Source organism: Theropithecus gelada, chromosome 14 (genome assembly GCF_003255815.1).
Source record: "Theropithecus gelada isolate Dixy chromosome 14, Tgel_1.0, whole genome shotgun sequence".
Classification (NCBI taxonomy): domain Eukaryota; kingdom Metazoa; phylum Chordata; class Mammalia; order Primates; family Cercopithecidae; genus Theropithecus; species Theropithecus gelada.
In genome coordinates this window covers 22,636,011-22,654,868 of record NC_037682.1, presented here as the reverse complement: position 1 = coordinate 22,654,868, position 18,858 = coordinate 22,636,011, and positions in this window count along the sequence as shown.

The following is an 18,858-nucleotide window of genomic DNA, read 5'->3' as shown; positions in this document are numbered from 1 at the left end:
CAAAAACTCAGGGAAGCATCCTGGGATAATGGAGATTTTTAATAAGTTCTCCTAAAGGATTCTGATACCGTGCAGTTGGTATTGGACACACGAATTCACATTTGGGAACCACCGGCATGACTACAGAGATGTGACCCAAGATCATCTTTCAACCTAAAGAGATATTCAAATAGATGCCCAAATGAAAAGCCTAGTGGCTTAGAAAGCCTAGAAAGAAACAATAAAGTCATACAAAATAACCCCTTAGGCCAAAGGAAGCAGTAAATGTCATAGCTGTCATCAAAACAGCATAGAACAGTATCCAGAAATTCTTACTGTTAAACTTTGTGCCTACAAGCATCACTATTGTTTTATAGCTCTAGATTTAGCCCCCTAAAGTTCTGCCAGGAACAAGGAGACATTCCCTCCAGAGCCTTGTGATGGAACCTAGTATAAACCATTATTTGGTTCTTGTTCTGATCATAGACACTCTCTCTAGAAATTAAAAATAGACAATCTGAAGCAAAATAGGGAATCCTAGCTGTTGCAGTTCTCAAACAGCTCAGAGTCCTAAGTTAGTAATCAACAGTTTTGAAAAGACAGGGGCAATGCGAACAATCTTTCTGAGCTCTAGCTAAGTGGAAACCCTGTTCATGAAGAACTGAACATGAAAGATATATTGAGAGGAGAGACATAGATCTTTGTAATTAACATAAAGAAAAATAATGAGTACCCTGGACAATGATGAGGCTCAAAAATGGAGAAGGTGTGGCTAGAAGACCATGATCAGACATGCCCAAAAATATTACCTTACTACCCGCCCTAAAGATCCACCAAAAATCTAATAAGGAGGCACTGGTAGCTAACCACAGATTTGTAACAAGAAACATATGGCTATTACGTTAACTTTCAGCAAATTTTATGCAGTCTACTGTGATGAATTAGTCCCAGGTTTCCTAATGATATTTTTGTGGTATTTATTCAGGTCTGCTTTAAAAGAACTGCAGCAGTTATTGTCAGGGAATGAACCTGAATTAGGAGGGCCCAAATGCTATCCCGTCACTACACTGATATGACAAATGGGTTGATGAGGAAAGCAGCACCTGGGGGTGCTCCTTATTAAGTTGTTCCTGACTTAATAAATATGTCCTCATATGACACCTTGGCCCGACCTCTTTCAGGCTCTTATTTGATCATAAAAAGACTTATAAACAAAATTCATATGTTGTGTCAAGGTTATTCTGACCCATTTGTCAAATATTCGGAGGTGTGATGGAAGAGAATTTTATGGCTATGCTATTGATACGTACAGGAGACAGGGAAATACTGGGTAGAAGAGGGCAGCTCTCCAGCAAAACACCCACTCCCAGCTCTGGAAACCCAGGAGCCTAAATGAGATCAGGCATTCCTGTTTTCCCTCTGTTGCCAAATGTTGCCTTTTGACCGTCCACACCTCCCATTCTGCACCCATATAAACCCCAAACCCCAGGCTCCATGAGCAGACAAGCAGACAAGAGGACAAACAGAAAGGAGAAGAACAGCAGAATGTTCTTCGCCTCAGAAGAAGAGAAGAAGCGTCTGCAGACGGAGAGGAGATCGGCTGCGGGATGGTCAAACCCCAGGGGAAGGTCATCTTTCCACTGCATCACCCTTCCGGCTCTGGTGGGACAATGAAATGGCACTGAAGCAAATGACAAGAAACCTTGAATCTACTTTTTTTTTTTCTTTTTTTTTCTTTTTCTGAGATTGAGTCTCGCTCTGTCGCCCAGGCTGGAGTGCAGTGGTGCGATCTCAGCTCACTGCAAGCTCCGCCTCCTGGGTTCACACCATTCTCCTGCCTCAGCTTCCTGAGTAGCTGGGACTACAGGCGCCCGCCACCATGCCCCCGGCTAATTATTTTGAATTTTTAGTAGAGACAGGGTTTCACCGTGTTAGCCAAGATGGTCTTGATCTCCTGACCTCCTGATCCACGCGCCTCGGACTCCCAAAGTGCTGGGATTACAGGCATAAGCCACCGTGCGCAGCCCCCTAGAATCTACTTTTAATTCTCCTATAACTTTCTGGGTGACCTTGTAATTTACACTACAGCTTTTAATCTATTAAACTAGGAGACTGAAATACATCATCTTTGGGATTTATACTAGCTCTGACAATCTATAACAAACTGATGCAAATTAATGCTCAACTAATTAAAAACAGTTTAACAAAAGAGTTAGTAATCCAAAAGTTTACTGTAACAAAGAAGATAATATAAATAAGGGATATTGGCCAATAGAGAGTTGTGGGGACTATGGCAAACTAGAGATAGCTACTACCGAATGTTGCCTAATTCTGGCCAGGTGGAAGTATGGAACCTGTGTTGTAAAACTGTCTTGATACTTTTGAGAGAAAATGTAAATACATATAATCTTAATATACCAGTATAAATTAAAGAAACCTAACTTGTAGGTAAAAACATTCCCACAAAAAATACTCCAGGTGCACATGCTTTCAATGGGGGAATTGTACTGCATATTTTTTTTTAAAAAAAAGCATTAATCGTTCACAAACTCTTCCAGAATATTGAAGAGACTAGAATGCTTTTGGCATTAACCTTATAACTAAACTCAACTCCCAAAAATTACAAAGGAAAAAACATCTAAAGATCAATATTCCTCTTGAGCAATACTAAAAAAATTCTAAACAAAATATTAGCAAATCAAATTCAACAACATATAAAACTCATAATACCAACTGAGGTTTACTCCAGGAATGAAAGATTTATTTAACATTTGAAACTCTGTTATTATACTCTACCATAGGAACAACCTTTAAAGATCAAATTATCTTAGAATATACAGAAAAAGCATCTGTCAAAATTCAATGTTCATTCTTGAAAAAACCTTAGTAAACATAAATTAAGAGAATTTTCTGAATCTAATAAAGGGCCCCTATGAAAACCTACAGCTAACTTCATATTTAATGGAGAGAGACTAGCTGTTTTTCTGCTAAGATTAGGAAGAAGACAAGTATGTCTACTCTCACCATATCAATTAATTGAACTGTAATTACTAGCCATTGCAGTAAGACAAGAAAAAGAAAAAAAAAATCCTGTTTGAAAAGCAAGAAGATAATCTACACTTACAAACAACATGATTATCTATATAGAAAACCCAATGGAGTTTACACCAACAAAAGTTCTTAGAACTAGTAATTTAGTTTAGCAAGTCTGCCAAATATAAAACCAATATACAAAAATAAATTGTATTTTTATATAGTAGTCATGAACAATCAGAAATTGAAGTTGAAAAAGTAATAACATTTACGAGACCTAAAAAATGTAAAAATAAATAGGAATAAATCTGAAGAAATCTTTGCAAGACCTGTAGCAAAACATTGCTGAGAAAACAATTTAAAGACCAAAATAAATGGAGAGATATAATGTGTTCATGGACCAGAAGATGCCATAGTTTCTGATGTCAGTTTTCCCCAAATTTATCTATAGATTCAATGAAGCCCCAATGAAAACTGCCAACTTGCATTATGGTAGAATTCGACAATGTGATTTTAAAATTAATATAGAAATGCAAAAGACTCTGAATATCCAAAACGACTTTGAAAAGTAAGAACAAAGTTAAAGTGTTAGTGCTACCTGATATTAAGACTTACTATAAAGCTATGATAATCCACACAGTGTGGTATTTGTATAAAGATAATATATCAGTGAATCATGATAGAGTCCAGAAATAGAACCAAACATATATGGACTATTGTTCAATGGTGTATAGATTATTCAGTGAAAGGATAGTCTTTTCAACAAACTGTTCTTTAATAATTAGATATCAATATGCAAAAAAGTGAATATTAATCCATGCCTCACATTATATATTAACTCAAAATGGATCTTAGAACTAAATTAAAACTTACAGCTATAAAACTTCTAGAATAAAACACAATAGGAAATATTTGGGTTAGGCAAAGGAGTTACTGTACAAAACACCAAAAAAAAATCTATTTTAAATATTAAAAAATTGAACTTAGTATAAATAAAAATCATCTGCTCTTTGAAAGATACTTGTTTTAAAAGTGACCAAAACAAGCCAAAGATTGGGATAAAATATTTGCAAATCATTTATCTGATAAAGGATTTGAGTTCAGAATAGGCACATAACAGAAAACTCAATAATGAGAAAACAAACTAATTTTTCTAATGGGCAAAAGATTTTAAGAGATGCTTATCAAAGAAGATAGACAGAAAGCAAATAAATCGATGAAGTGATACCCAATACTTAAAATCATTAAGCATTGGGAAATGCAAATTTAAAACACAACAACAACAAAAACACATGCAACTTTTATAATTAAATTAAAAACTCTTCCAATCCAAGGTTTGGTGAGGATGGGGAGGAACTTAAACTCATACACTGCTTGTGAAAATGTAAAATACTACACCCACTTTGAAAAAATACTTTGGCAATTTCTTAAAATGTTGAACATACATCTACCTTATGATGTAGCTAGTTCACTCCCACATAGTTGCTAGAAATCATATGTTCAGACTTCACAAATGTTCAGAGCAGCTTTATACTGGAATAGCCAAAAATTGGAAATAACCCAAATATTCATGAACATGTGAATAAACAAGTAGCAATATCTTTATACAAATACTACTCACAACAAAAAGGAATAAACTATTGATACATTTAATAACCAGATAAATATAAAAATAACTATGCTAAGTGAAATAAACTAGATGAAAACAGTAAAAACTACATTATACACCCATATAAAATTCCAGAAAATACAAACTAATCTATACTGGCATAAAGTAGATCCACAGTGGCATGTGAATGTTGAGAAGGTCAGGAATAAATAGAACAAAGGGTTTACAAAGTTTTATCAGGAATCCTTTGGTGTGACAGATATGTTCATCATGTTGATTGCGGTCATGGGTGTGTGCATGTCAAAACTTACCAAATTAAATATATGTAATTTATTGTATGTCATTTATACCTCAGTAAAGCTGTTTTCTTTTTTTTTTTTTCCTTTGTTTCTAATCACCTTTGAGAATTCGTAAGCAAAAGCAGCCTTCATGTGAGTTGTTTGCTCGAAATCACACTACAAATTTTTTTTTTTTTTTGCTTGACCAAAAACATGTTATTGAGAGCTGTTGATCTTCTTTCCTTTTTAAATGTACACAGGGAGTGGGGCATGCCTTTTCCCCTCCTGAGTATATCCCTCCCTCGGTTCTTTTTCTTTTTTTTTTTTTTTTTATTATTATACTTTAAGTTCTAGGGTACATGTGTACAATATGCAGGTTTGTTAAATATCTATACCTGTGCCATGTTGGTGTGCTGCACCCATCAACTCGTCAGCACCCATCAACTCGTCATTTACATCAGGTATAACTCCCAATGTAATCCCTCCCCCCTCCCCCCTCCCTCCTCCCCATAATAGGCCAGGTGTGTGATGTTCCCCTTCCTGAGTCCAAGTGATCTCATTGTTCAGTTCCCACCTATGAGTGAGAACATGTGGTGTTTGGTTTTCTGTTCTTGTGATAGTTTGCTGACAGTGACGGTTTCCAGCTGCATCCATATCCCTACAAAGGACACGAACTCATCCTTTTTTATGGCTGCATAGTATTCCATGGTGTATATGTGCCACATTTTCTTAATCCAGTCTGTCACTGATGGACATTTGGGTCGATTCCAAGTCTTTGCTATTGTGAATAGTGCTGCAATGAACATACGTGTGCATGTGTCTTTATAGCAGCATGATTTTAAACAACCACATCAAAAAGTGGGCAAAGGATATGAACAGATTCTTCTCAAAAGAAGACATGCATACAGCCAACAGACACATGAAAAAATGCTCATCATCACTGGCCATCAGAAAAATGCAAATCAAAACCACAATGAGATACCATCTCACACCAATTAGAATGGCAATCATTAAAAAGTCAGGAAACAACAGGTGCTGGAGAGGATGTGGAGAAACAGGAACACTTTTACACTGTTGGTGGGATTGTAAACTAGTTCAACCACTATGGAAAACAGTATGGCGATTCCTCAAGGATCTAAAACTAGAAGTACCATATGACCCAGCCATCCCATTACTGGGTATATACCCAAAGGATTATAAATCACACTACAAATTTTAAAAATAGCACGAAATAGGCTGGTAGAAATTAATCTAAATATAACTCATCACATATCTATAAAAGGTTTAAATTTACAAAAGACAGACTACAAAAACTTGTCTAAAAATGAAACCACAAAGAGAAAACAGCAAAAGGCACACCAATTCAATATTAGCCAAAAGAAAGCTGGCGTAATTATATTAATGTGATATAAATTATACTACAAGTCAAACAAAATTCTGAAGCATTGGTAGATTAATTATAATGTAATAATGTATTGTAAACATAAAAACTAGAGAGAGTAGGAGGAAATTTTTGGAGGTGATGAATATGTTTATGGCATAGATTGTACTGATGGTTTCATAGGTGCATGCTCATCTTCAAGCTTATCAAATTGTAAATATGTACGACTTTTTTATGTCAAACATATCTCAATAAAATAGTTTAAATTAAAATAATAAAAATTCAATTTGACAGAAATATATAAAAGTTTCAAACTAATAAATGCCTAGTATTCTCTCAAAATACATAAAATAAAATTTGCATAATTTATAAGAAATTTGTAAATGATCAGCACTCTAGGTCCAGAATTGTAAGAAATTTCAAATCAATAGCACAAGGAATTCTGGAAACCATAAAAACACCTGGAAATTAAACAATATGCTCCTGAATGAACAGTCGGCCAAAGAAGAAATTAAGAAGGTAATTGAAAATTTTCTTGAAACAAATGATAATGGAATTACAACATACCAAAACCTATAGGATACAGCAAAAGCAATACTAAGAGAGAAGTTTATAGCTGTAAGTGCCTACATCAAAAAAAGGAAAACTTCAAATAAACAACCTAATGATGCATTTTAAAGAACCAGAAAAGCAAGAGAAAACAAAATCCAAAATTAGTAGAAGAAAATAAATAATAAAGATCAGAGTGGAAATAAATGAACTGATACAAAGAAAGCAATACAAAAAGTCAATGAATGAAAAGTTGGTTTTTGAAAAGATAAACAAATTGGCAAAGTTCTAGCCAGACTAAGAAAAAAAAAAAAAAAAGATGCAAATAAAATCAGAGATGAAAAAGGAGACATTACAACCGATATCACAGAAATTCAAAGGATCATTAGAGGCTACTATGAGCAATTACATGCCAATAAATTGGAAAACCTAGAAAAAAAATGGATAAATTCCTAGACAAATACAATCTACTAAGATTCGACCATGAAGAAATTCAAAATCTGAACAGATGAGTGACAAGTAATAAAATAGAAGCCACAATAAAAAGTCTCCCAGCAAAGAAAAGTCCAGGACCTGGCAGTAAAGATGGTTTCACTGGTAAAATGTACCAAACATTTAAAGAAGAACTAATATCAATCCTACTCAAACTATTTCAAAAAATAGAAAAGGAAGAAATACTTTCCAACTCACTCTGTGAGGATAGTATTACCATGATACCAAAACCAAACAAAGATACATCAAAAAAAGAAAACTACAGGCCAATATCCCTGATGAACACTGATGCAAAAATCCTCAAGAAAATACCAACAAATGGAATTCAATAACACATTTAAAAGGTAATTCACTATAACCAAGTGGGATTTATTCCAGGGATGAAAGGATGGTTCAGCATATGCAAATTAATCAATGTAATACAGCATATGAACAGGATGAAAGACAAGCACCATATGATAATTTCAATTAATGTTAAAAAAGCAGTTGATAAAATTCAACATCTGTTCATAACAACCCTTAAAAAAACTGGCTATAGAAGGAACATACCTCAACACAACAAAAGCCACATATGACAAGCCCACCTCTAGTATCATACTGAATGGGGAAAAAACTGAAAGCCTTTCCTTTAAGTTCTGGAACATGACAAGGATGCCTACTGTCACCACTTTTAATCGACACAGTACTGGAAGTCCTAGCTAGAAGAATCAGACAACAGAAAGAAGGGCATCCAAATTGGAAAGGGAGAAGTCAAATTATCCTTGTTTGCAGATGATATAATCTTAGATTTGGAAAAACCTAAATACTCCACCAAAAATTATTAGAACTGATAAACAGATTCAGTAAAGTTGCAAGATACAAAATCAACATACAAAAGTCAGTAGAATGTCTATATGTCAACAACAATCTGAAAAAGAAATCAAGAAAGTAATACCATTTACAATAGCTACAAACAGAATTGAATACCTATAAATTAGCTTTACCGAAGAAATGAAAGATCTCTACAATAAAAGCAATAAAACATTGACGAAAGAAATTGAAGAGGCCACAGAAAATGGAAATGTTCATGGATCGGAAGAATCATTATTGTTAACATGTCCATATTACCCAAAGCAATCTACGGACTTAATATAATCCCTATCAAAATACCAATGACATTCTTCAGAGAAATAGAAAGAAAACGATCTTAACATTTATATGGAACCACAAAACACCCAGAATAGACAAAGCTATCCTGAGCAAAAAGGACAAAACTGGAAGAGTCACATTCCTTGACTTCAAATTACAGTACTGAGCTAGAGTAACCAAAGCAGCATATGAACACCGGCATAAAAACAGACCCACAGAAAAATGGGACAGAGAATATAGAACCCAGAATCAAATCCATACATCTACAGCAAATTCATTTTTGACAAAAATGTCAAGGACATTCAATGAGGAAAGGACAGTCTCTTCAATATTTGGTGCTGGGAAAACTATATCCAGATGCAGAAGAATGAAACTAGATCCCTCTCTCTCATCATGTACAAAAATCAAATCAAAATGGATTAAACACTTAAAAAGACCTCAAACTATGAGACTACTTCAAGAAAACATTGAGGAAATTCTCCAGGACATTGGGCTGGACAAACATTTATTGATAATATCTCAAAAGCACAGGCAACCCAAACAAAACTGGACAAGTAGGATCACAGCAAGTTAAAAAGCCTCTGCATAGCAAAGGAAACAATCAACAAAGTGCAGATACAACCCACAAAATAGGAAATATTTGCAAACTACCTATCTGACAAGAGATTAATAACCAGAATATATAAGTAGCTGAAACAACTCTACAGGAAACAATCTAATAATCTGATTTAAAAATGGGCAAAAGATCTGAATACACATTTCTCAAAGAAGACACACAAATGGAAAACAGTCATATGAAAAGGTGCTCAACATAACTGATATCAGAGAAATGCAAATGAAAACTACAATGAGATATCATCTCACCCCCATTAAAATGGCTTTTATCCAAAAGACAGGTAATAACAAATGCTGGTGAGGATGTGGAGAAAAGGAAACCCTCATACACTGATAGTGGGAATGTAAATTAGTACAACCACTATGGAGAACAGTTTGGAGAACGTTTCCTCAAAAAGCTACAAATAGAGCTATCATACGATCCAACAATTCCAATGCTAGGTATACACCCAAGAGAAAGGAAATCAGTATGTCAAAGAGAGATCTGAACACCTATGTTTATTGCAGCTCTATTCACAAAGTAGCTAAGATTTGGAAACAATCTAAGTGTCCATCGACAGACGAATAAAGAAAGAAAACGTGGCACGTATACCTAATGAAGTACTACTCAGCCACTGAAAAGAAGTAGATCCTGTCATTTGCAAAAACATGGATGAAGCTGGAGGTCATTATGTTAAGTGAAATAAGCCAAGCACAGAAAGACAAACTTTGCATGTTCTCACTTATTTGTAGAATCTAAAAATTAAAACAATTGAACTCATGGAGATAGAGAATAAAATGATGGTTACCAGAGGCTGGAAAGCACATTAGGGGTATAGAGGGGGAGTGGAGATGGTTAATGGGTACAAAAAGTAGAATGAGTGAATAAGATCTAGTATTTAATACCCCAACAGGGTAACTATTGTCAAAAATAATTTAATTGTACTTTTAAAAATAACTAGAAGAGTATAATTGGGTTGTCTGTAATACAAAGAAAGGATAAATGCTGGATATATTGGATACCCCATTTCCTGTCTTGTGACTATTACACATTGTATGCCTGTATCAAAATATCTTATGTACCCCATAAATATATGCCCACAAAAATTTAAAAAAGAAATTTACAAATCCACCATTAATATGAGAAAATGTCAACCTACTTCTCTCAATAATTTATAAGGCAAGCCAATAGAGAGCTTGATAATAGACAGTAGATAGATGAGAGAATAATGTATTCAATCACAAAATGCACAATTTTACAAAGAACTTAAACGTTTGTTTAGATTACTATGTATTAGGCCATAAAGCAAGTTCAAACAAACAACCAAAAATGACTATAATGTAGAATATATTTTCTTAAGTCATTTTAACTAAACCAAAAGTTAATGTCACAATAACTTCATAAAATCATCAAATAAAATTATAAAATATAAAACAACACATTTTAGAAATAACTTACAGGTCAAAAATAAACATTAGGACATACTTATAACTGAACGATAATAAAATACTTTGCATCAAACATGAAGAATATATTATAATGATATACAAAGAGAAATACTTCAAATTCTTAGAAAAAAAGACTGAAAGTTAATTAGCTTAAGACGTTAGATAACAGAACAAGAACTTACACCAAAAAAATGAAGAAAGGAACTGAAAAATGAGCATAATCTAATTAAATTTTTAAAAAAGCAAAAGAAAAAAACTCAAGATCAAGAAAAAAGTGAGTACAAGTGAGATATATTAAGAATAAAAAGGTCTACAAGGGAGCTAAACAAAGCCAAACCATGTGCTCAAGTCTTAGTAGGCATAACTACAGCCACCAATTACCTGGCGTATTGGCAGCCTCAGGATTTCTGAAGCTATCCTCACCCCCTTATTTCGTTTTGGTCTCTTCCAATCTAATAACTCAGTTTTTCCCCTCTGGCCTTCAAGCTATCAAGCTCCAGATGCTCCTCAGTGAGGATACCGTCCTCTCAATATTCAACAACCACCCTTTACAGGGGACCTCTAGACTTCCCATCAGTGGGACATGACAGAGACAGAATCCTGCCTCTGTCTCCCTTGAGCCTGGCTGGATACTGCTTTCACTAACTCATGGAAACAACTCAACCCTGACAGCTAGCAAGTAACCAAGACCCACACAGCTGCCACCACCACCCCTCTGTCAGCAGGAGGCAGTTACAGAAGACTGACCTTCATCCATTTTCTTCCAAAGATTTGGGGTTCTGGACTCTTGAGTGGGAAAATGTTACGGTGGGTAGCTAGTCAGGCAGGAGCAGGACAGGAGACGGCCTCCCCACAACACGTACACCAGAGTGTTGGGCAAGCATCAGGTGATGGTCGAGCAGTTGTTAACTATTTCGCTAAAGTAATAATTGGTCACAGCTGGCGCAGGGAAAGGCCGTCTTCTAATAGACAGAAAACACCTGAAACTGATAAGCAGCTTCGCAATAAGATCCCAGAAGTTTGTCAACATATAAAAGCCCCAAGTCAAGAGGTCAAGCTGAGCACTTGGTTTCTCAAATCATCTGTTTGGCCCTCTTCCAAGTTGTACTTTCCTATTTTTCTTTCCTTTCCCTCCTTTCCTTACTGTTCTGAAGATTTTTAATAAACTTTCACTACTGCTCTGAAAAAAAGAAAGAATAAAAAGGTCTAGTATTATAAATATGACATGGCTGATTTTTTTAAAAACTATTATAAAAAATATGCTAGCAAAATAAAAATTTTAGAGAAATGATCTGAAACTGACTCAAAGAGAAATTTTAAAAATGTATTACTTATTGCACTATGGTAATGAAATCAGTACCTATACAAACACACACTCAAATACCTGGCCTATGAGCATTTAGAGGTAAGTTCTACCAAAATACAAAGAATAGATCATTTTGATCTCTACAACTTCTTCAGAGCAGGATGGAAAGGGGAAACATTCCTGAATCCATTTTATGAGCTTAGTATGTAAAATATTAATACCAAACCTGAGAAGGTAGTACAAGAAAAAGAAAAACATAGGAAATCTAACTTATGATATAATCCTAAGCACTATCAGCAAACCAAATGAGCAATGCATTTAAATATATCATGTCCAATATGAATGTAACCCAGAAATGCAAAAATGCTAAGCAATTGAAAATCTAACATAATTCACTGTGTTACAAACATTAAAGATGAGAAGTCATATTATAGTCTTAATAGAAACAGCAAGGGCATTTGCCAAAAAACTAACACTCATTCATGATTAAACAAGCAAACAAAACAACGAACAAACAAAAAGCTCTGCCCAAATTAGTAATAGAAAAGAATTTCGTGCATTTAGTAAAGGATGTCTTACAAAAATGCACAGCAAATATCGTAATGGTAAAACTTTAGATTTCTTTTAAATATCGAGAAGCAGTAAACATGTCCACTAATATTGCTTCTGTTAATCATTGTACTTGATGTTCTGGCCAGTACAATATAAAAAGAAGTATATCTCACTTCAGTTACTGATAATTGTTTTGTTTGCTTTATAGCAGAATTCATAAGCAGAACTGCACAAAGGGTCTTCAAAGTTTATGGAAATGCATGCTATGAAAAAACTACACATGAAGTTCAAAAATTTTTTGCACGAAAATAAACTTGTACTAACTTGTTTTAACATGTCTGAACAAGATCCAGTTTGAGGCACTAAGAAAAATAAGATATTAGGTTGAAAAGAGCCCGAGTTAGAGCAACAGGAGCTCTGCTAAAATTGAAGCAAAAACATCAAATTATAATGAAGCTTGAGTGGAAAAATGCTGCAATAATTAATGCTTTATGAAAAGTTTATGGGGAGCAATGCCCCAAAGAAATCAGCAGTTTACAAATGGATAACTCGTTTTAAGACAGGATGAGATCATCTTTAAGATAAAGCCCACAGTGTCAGACCATCCACATCAATTTGTGAGAAAAAACATTCCTCTTGTCTCTGCCCCAGCTGAAGAGGACTGGCAATTAATAGCACAAACAGTAGCCAGCACCACAGACATCTCGGCTAATTCAGCTTACACAATTCTGACTGAAAAATTAAAGTTGCGCAAAATTTCTCACATCATGGGTGTCAAAACCATTGAACTATGATCAGTTTCAGACAAAAGCAGAGCTTTCAATGGAAAATTTAAACAAATCAGATGAAGATCCTGAGACATTTTCTTAAAGAATTGTAACAGGGGATGAAATATGGCTTTACCAGTACAATCCTGAAGACACACCACAATCAAAGCAATGGCTAACGAGAGATGGAAGTGGTCTAGTCAAAGCAAAAGTGGACTCATCAAAAGCAAAGGTCATAGCGAGAGTATTTTGGAATGTTCAAGGCATTTTATTCGTTGACTTTCTGGAAGGCCAAAGAATTCTAACATCTGTTTTTTATGAGAGTGCTTTGAGAGCGCCAAAACTTTAGTGGCAAAAACAACTGGGAAAGCTTCACCAGAGTCCTTATTTCCCAACAACAATGCTCCTACTCATTCCTCTCGTCAATCAAGAGCAATTTTGTGAGAGTTTCAGTGGGAAATCATTGGAATCCATTTTACAGTCCTGATTCAGCTCCTTTTAACTTCCTTTGTTTCCTAATCTTAAAAAGTCTTTAAAAGAACTCAAACAAATTTACAAGAAAAAAACAAACAACCCCATCAAAAAGTGGGCAAAGGATATGAACAGACATTTCTCAAAAGAAGACATTCATACAGCCAACAGACACATGAAAAAATGCTCATCATCACTGGCCATCAGAGAAATGCAAATCAAAACCACAATGAGATACCATCTCACACCAATTAGAATGGCAATCATTAAAAAGTCAGGAAACAACAGGTGCTGGAGAGGATGTGGAGAAATAGGAACACTTTTACACTGTTGGTGGGATTGTAAACTAGTTCAACCATTATGGAAAACAGTATGGCGATTCCTCAAGGATCTAGAACTAGATGTACCATATGACCCAGCCATCCCATTACTGGGTATATACCCAAAGGATTATAAATCATGCTGCTATAAAGACACATGCACACGTATGTTCATTGCGGCACTATTCACAATAGCAAAGACTTGGAATCAACCCAAATGTCCATCAGTGACAGACTGGATTAAGAAAATGTGGCACATATACATCATGGAATACTATGCAGCCATAAAAAAGGATGAGTTTATGTCCTTTGTAGGGACATGGATGCAGCTGGAAACCATCATTCTTAGCAAACTACCACAAGAACAGAAAACCAAACACCACATGTTCTCACTCATAGGTGGGAACTGAACAATGAGATCACTTGGACTCGGGAAGGGGAACATCACACACCGGGGCCTATCATGGGGAGGGGGGAGGGAGGAGGGATTGCATTGGGAGTTATACCTGATGTAAATGACGAGTTGGTGGATGCAGCACAGCAACATGGCACAAGTATACATATGTAACAAACCTGCACGTTATGCACATGTACCCTAGAACTTAAAGTATAATAATAATAAAAAATAAATTAAAAAATAAAATAAAATAAAATAAATAAATAAATAAAAATAAAGGGCACCCATTTTTTCTTCAGTTAATAATGTAAAAAAGACTGCATTGTCATGGTTAAATTCTCAAGACCTCCCCAGTTCTTTACAAATGGACTAAATGGCTCGTATCATTACTTACAAAAATGTCTTGAACTTGATAGGGTTTATGTTAAGAAATAAAGTTTATCTTTTTTGTTTTCATCTTTTATTTTATTTTTATTTATTTATTATTATTATTTGGTGCACCTCTACTGCCTTACAGGGTCTTCAGACACTGTGTGAGATGAGGGAGATATTGATTTTTACTTTTTTTTTTTGTAGAGGTGGGTCCCTGTCCTCCAAGAGTATTTATATCTTTCTGTTCTATTTTTTCACAAACATTTTGATGTCCCTTTATATATGTATTCCCTATTTCCAGTTCCTCTTCTCACATTTTCTTTAAGTGATCTGTTAGTGGTACATAGTTGATGTGGCTTTCCCTTGTTGGTCTTAAATTGGAGACAGAGATAAAAAGTTAGGGAGCTGTCAGTAATTAATCAAGTACTGACCATTCTGGGTTGATTTTCACAGAAGTGATTGTTGGACTTTGTTGCAGATGGTGGTCCAACTTTCTACAAATATGACTTGTAGAGAGTACAATGGCTTCCTGGGCTTTCAGTCAACAGTGGTTTGGTTTTTCTAGACTGATTGCTGTAGATTGTGAGTCCAAGTTCTATTTTTATATATGGTACAGTCACTGATCATTTGCATATTCAGTCTCTCACCTGGCACCTATTCTAATCACAACTTTATCCCCATCACGCCCCTGAAAATCATTCTTGTCGAGGTCACCAATGACTAATTTGCTAAACCCATTTGTCGATTCTTATCCTCATTTTATCTGCTCCATCCACAACATTTGCCAATTGAGTCCTCCTTCTTCCTGGAAATATTTTCTTCACCTGACTTCCAGAATGCCATACTTACTTGATTTTCCTTCTCCCTTACCATCTATTTTGTTCACTTCTGTAGCCCAAGTTTTTTTTGAACAACGTTGGCTTGAATAATAGTTGGTGCTCAATACATATTTGCATAATATTTTTTAAATTTCTTCAAAATCTCAGAGATCCCTCCAGCTAGTCCCCAACTCAGTGTTTAGAAATGATGAATATGAAGCCTAAAAAGGTATAATCTCTCATATTAATTTATATAATGGATTAGTAAACAATTACAACTCGGGTATTCTGTCTCCTAATCCAATGCCCCTTCCAGATGTAACAGGTTATCTCTGATGTTTCTATTTCAATTTCTCCTCATCTTAGGGTCAGTTGAAATATATCTTACTAAGGTGGGAACTTTTTAAAATTGTATAAATAGCCAAAAAGTCATCCCTCATTTTAAGGAAAAAAAATGTACCACCACCAACAAAAACATAACATCTGTGTTTCTAATTCTAAGCATTTTATTAATCAGTATTTCACAGTGGAAAATGCATATATTAGTTAATCATGTTCATTTGAATTCAACTTTTTAAATATATAAACTCTTTGATGGAATGGATCATGTCTTACTCATCCTTGTGTTCTTAACACATAAGCCTGTACCCAGCACATAGTAGATGCTCAACAAATGTCAGATGAATTAGTGAACAAATGAATTAGTAGGTGAGTGGTCTCTAGATTAAAAGGCATGGTGAAGATTAAGTTTCTCTAATTAGAATTTAATTCCACTGTGGGAACCAGTTTCTGAATTTGCTATAACAGAAGCTGAGAATTTGGTCTGTTCTCCTGTTCTGATCACTTAGACAACTTTTGACAAATCCATGTACTGCTCCTGGCCTTTGCTTTTGCATTTAAATAGTGGTCTGAAGGCGCTTCTTAGGCATCATAATTTTATTCAAGCAGTATTTTTCAAGTCCTTGCAAATCCTTAAGCGACAGAGGGCACATTCACCAAGAATTATTATTTTATAATGACTTAGAAGAAAAGGATTCTTCAAATCAGTTTGCAAAACAGCCACTTCAGTGACTTCCTATCTTTGCCCCAGTTTTTTAAATCAGTTAATAATTATTATTCCCTATAAATCAGACCCCCTTGAAGTTTTTTTCTTCTTTACAGTTGCGGCAAGCTGGCTGCTTTTCCCTCATTACATTTTATGTCTTTGTTTTGTTTGCACAGTCCCCTTTCTTCCTACCATTGTAATTCTCACTGTGTCATGAGATGCTAAATTTATGGATGGAAAAATGTGGTTTCTAGCAGCTCTTAATAAAAAATGTATCCTAATTACAAAAAAAGGAATTCAAAATCAAAACACTCCACTCTTTGCAAGGACTGATCTACTTGCAAACTGACAAACCACCTGTGAAAATGGCAAATTGCCCTGAAGAGAGCTCTATTTCCCATTTCCTGGACATTCAGAGATCTATGTGCAACAACACTCAATAAAATAGAACTCTGTTCTCTATAAGGGAGAAAAGTAATTCTATACATATGGTTAGCATCTGGAGTAGGGGAAAAAAATAAGTAGCATGATAGGGAAGTTACAGCAAACTTCTCGGAGACTGATGATCTTTTCTAAATCTGAGCCCCAAGATATAGCCCTCAAGCCTCAGAGAAAAACATAAGGATGAAAGAAAGGAAACTAATCATTGATTTTCATGATGCAATATTTAAGCAAGCATTATCAAGAGAATCCACTGTCAGATACCCAATAGGTATTAAATAAATGTTTGCTGAGTGAATTACACACCATATCAGAGAGTGTCAAACTTTGAAGAAACTTGAGAAATAACCTACAGTTAATGAAGGTTCAGAAATATTAAATAGATTGCCTAAGATCATGAAGTGAACTAGTGGAGGAGGTAAGACTAGGCTCCAAGTCTCTCATCTCCTCACTTAGTCTTCTTTTCCCCAAGGGAGTAAATATAGGTGTTTATTTCTGATATGGTTTGGCTGTGTCCCCATCCAAATCTCATCTTGAATTGTAGTTCCCATAATCCCTACGTGTTATGGGACGGACCTGGTAGGAGGTAATTGAATCATGGGGGCAGTTGCCACCATGCTGCTGTTCTCGATAGTGAGTGAGTTCTCACGAGATTTGATGGTTTTATAAGGGGCTTTTCCTTCTGTGCTCAGCATTCACTTATCTTTCCTGCCTCCATGTGAAGAAGGACATATTTGCTTCCCCTTCTGCCATGACTGTAAGTTTCCTGAGGCCTCCCCTGCATAACTGTGAGTCAGTTAAACCTCTTTCCTTTATAAATTACCCAGTATCAGGTATTTCTTCATAGCAGCATGAGAACAGACTAACACAATTTCCAACCACCTTCCCTTTCCATCTTCCAGTAAGCAAGAGCCACTGGCCAATATACTTACCTGCTTCTTCAGAATTTATTCTCCCTTTAGTTAGTTTTACCCATAAGCACACCTAAAAACAATAAGGCGTTCACAAAAGTCATCTGAGCCAGGAATCCTCTCCATGTTTCTTTTTTACGGTGTCGTACCAGTGAAAAAATCACAAACTCTGTGTTTCTTCCTTTAGCATTGTTTTTCAAATAAACTATCATATAAATACCACACATCAGATACATATTAGGAGGGTAACATGGAAATATACTAGAAAAAGATTATTTATATAAACAGTTCTCTGAGAGATTAAATATCAATTAAACATTTGTAAAAACTGATTTCTGGTCCAATTTATCCTCCTTCATTTGCACTATAGCTGTATATTGTGCATATTATATTATTGCACTTATCACTTTGTGCTAAAATATATTTACATTTATATATATGAAATATATATATATTTCACATACATACACACACACACACACACACACATACACACATATCCTCTACTCCAAGAAGGCTGAGAGCACTTCAAAAGTAGCACATGAAAAGATTCAATAATAAATTATGTTTGATCACAGAGACTGGCATAAAGATATGATATCATTGACACGTATCTGTTGGGTGTACAACTTTCTAAGGGACTTTGGCAAAGGTCAGTCTTTAAGGACACCCAAGGGAAAGACCAAATCACTTGTGCTAATTTCTCAATTTCAATCCAGTAACTACAATCACACCCAAAGATTGCCTATGTGTCCTCCCCCATTTAAGCTATTTCTGGTGGCTGCACACAATTGGCAAATCAGAACATGCCATGATGGGAAGGTAATAAGTTATTATTTTTTAACTTATTTAAAAAAGATCATAGTTTGGGTTCCAAAGTCCCCAATATCTATTTATAATATTGTGATGCTTATTTAAAAAAAATAGATTTTTTTTTTAGAAAAATGTTTTTACTAACCTACCATG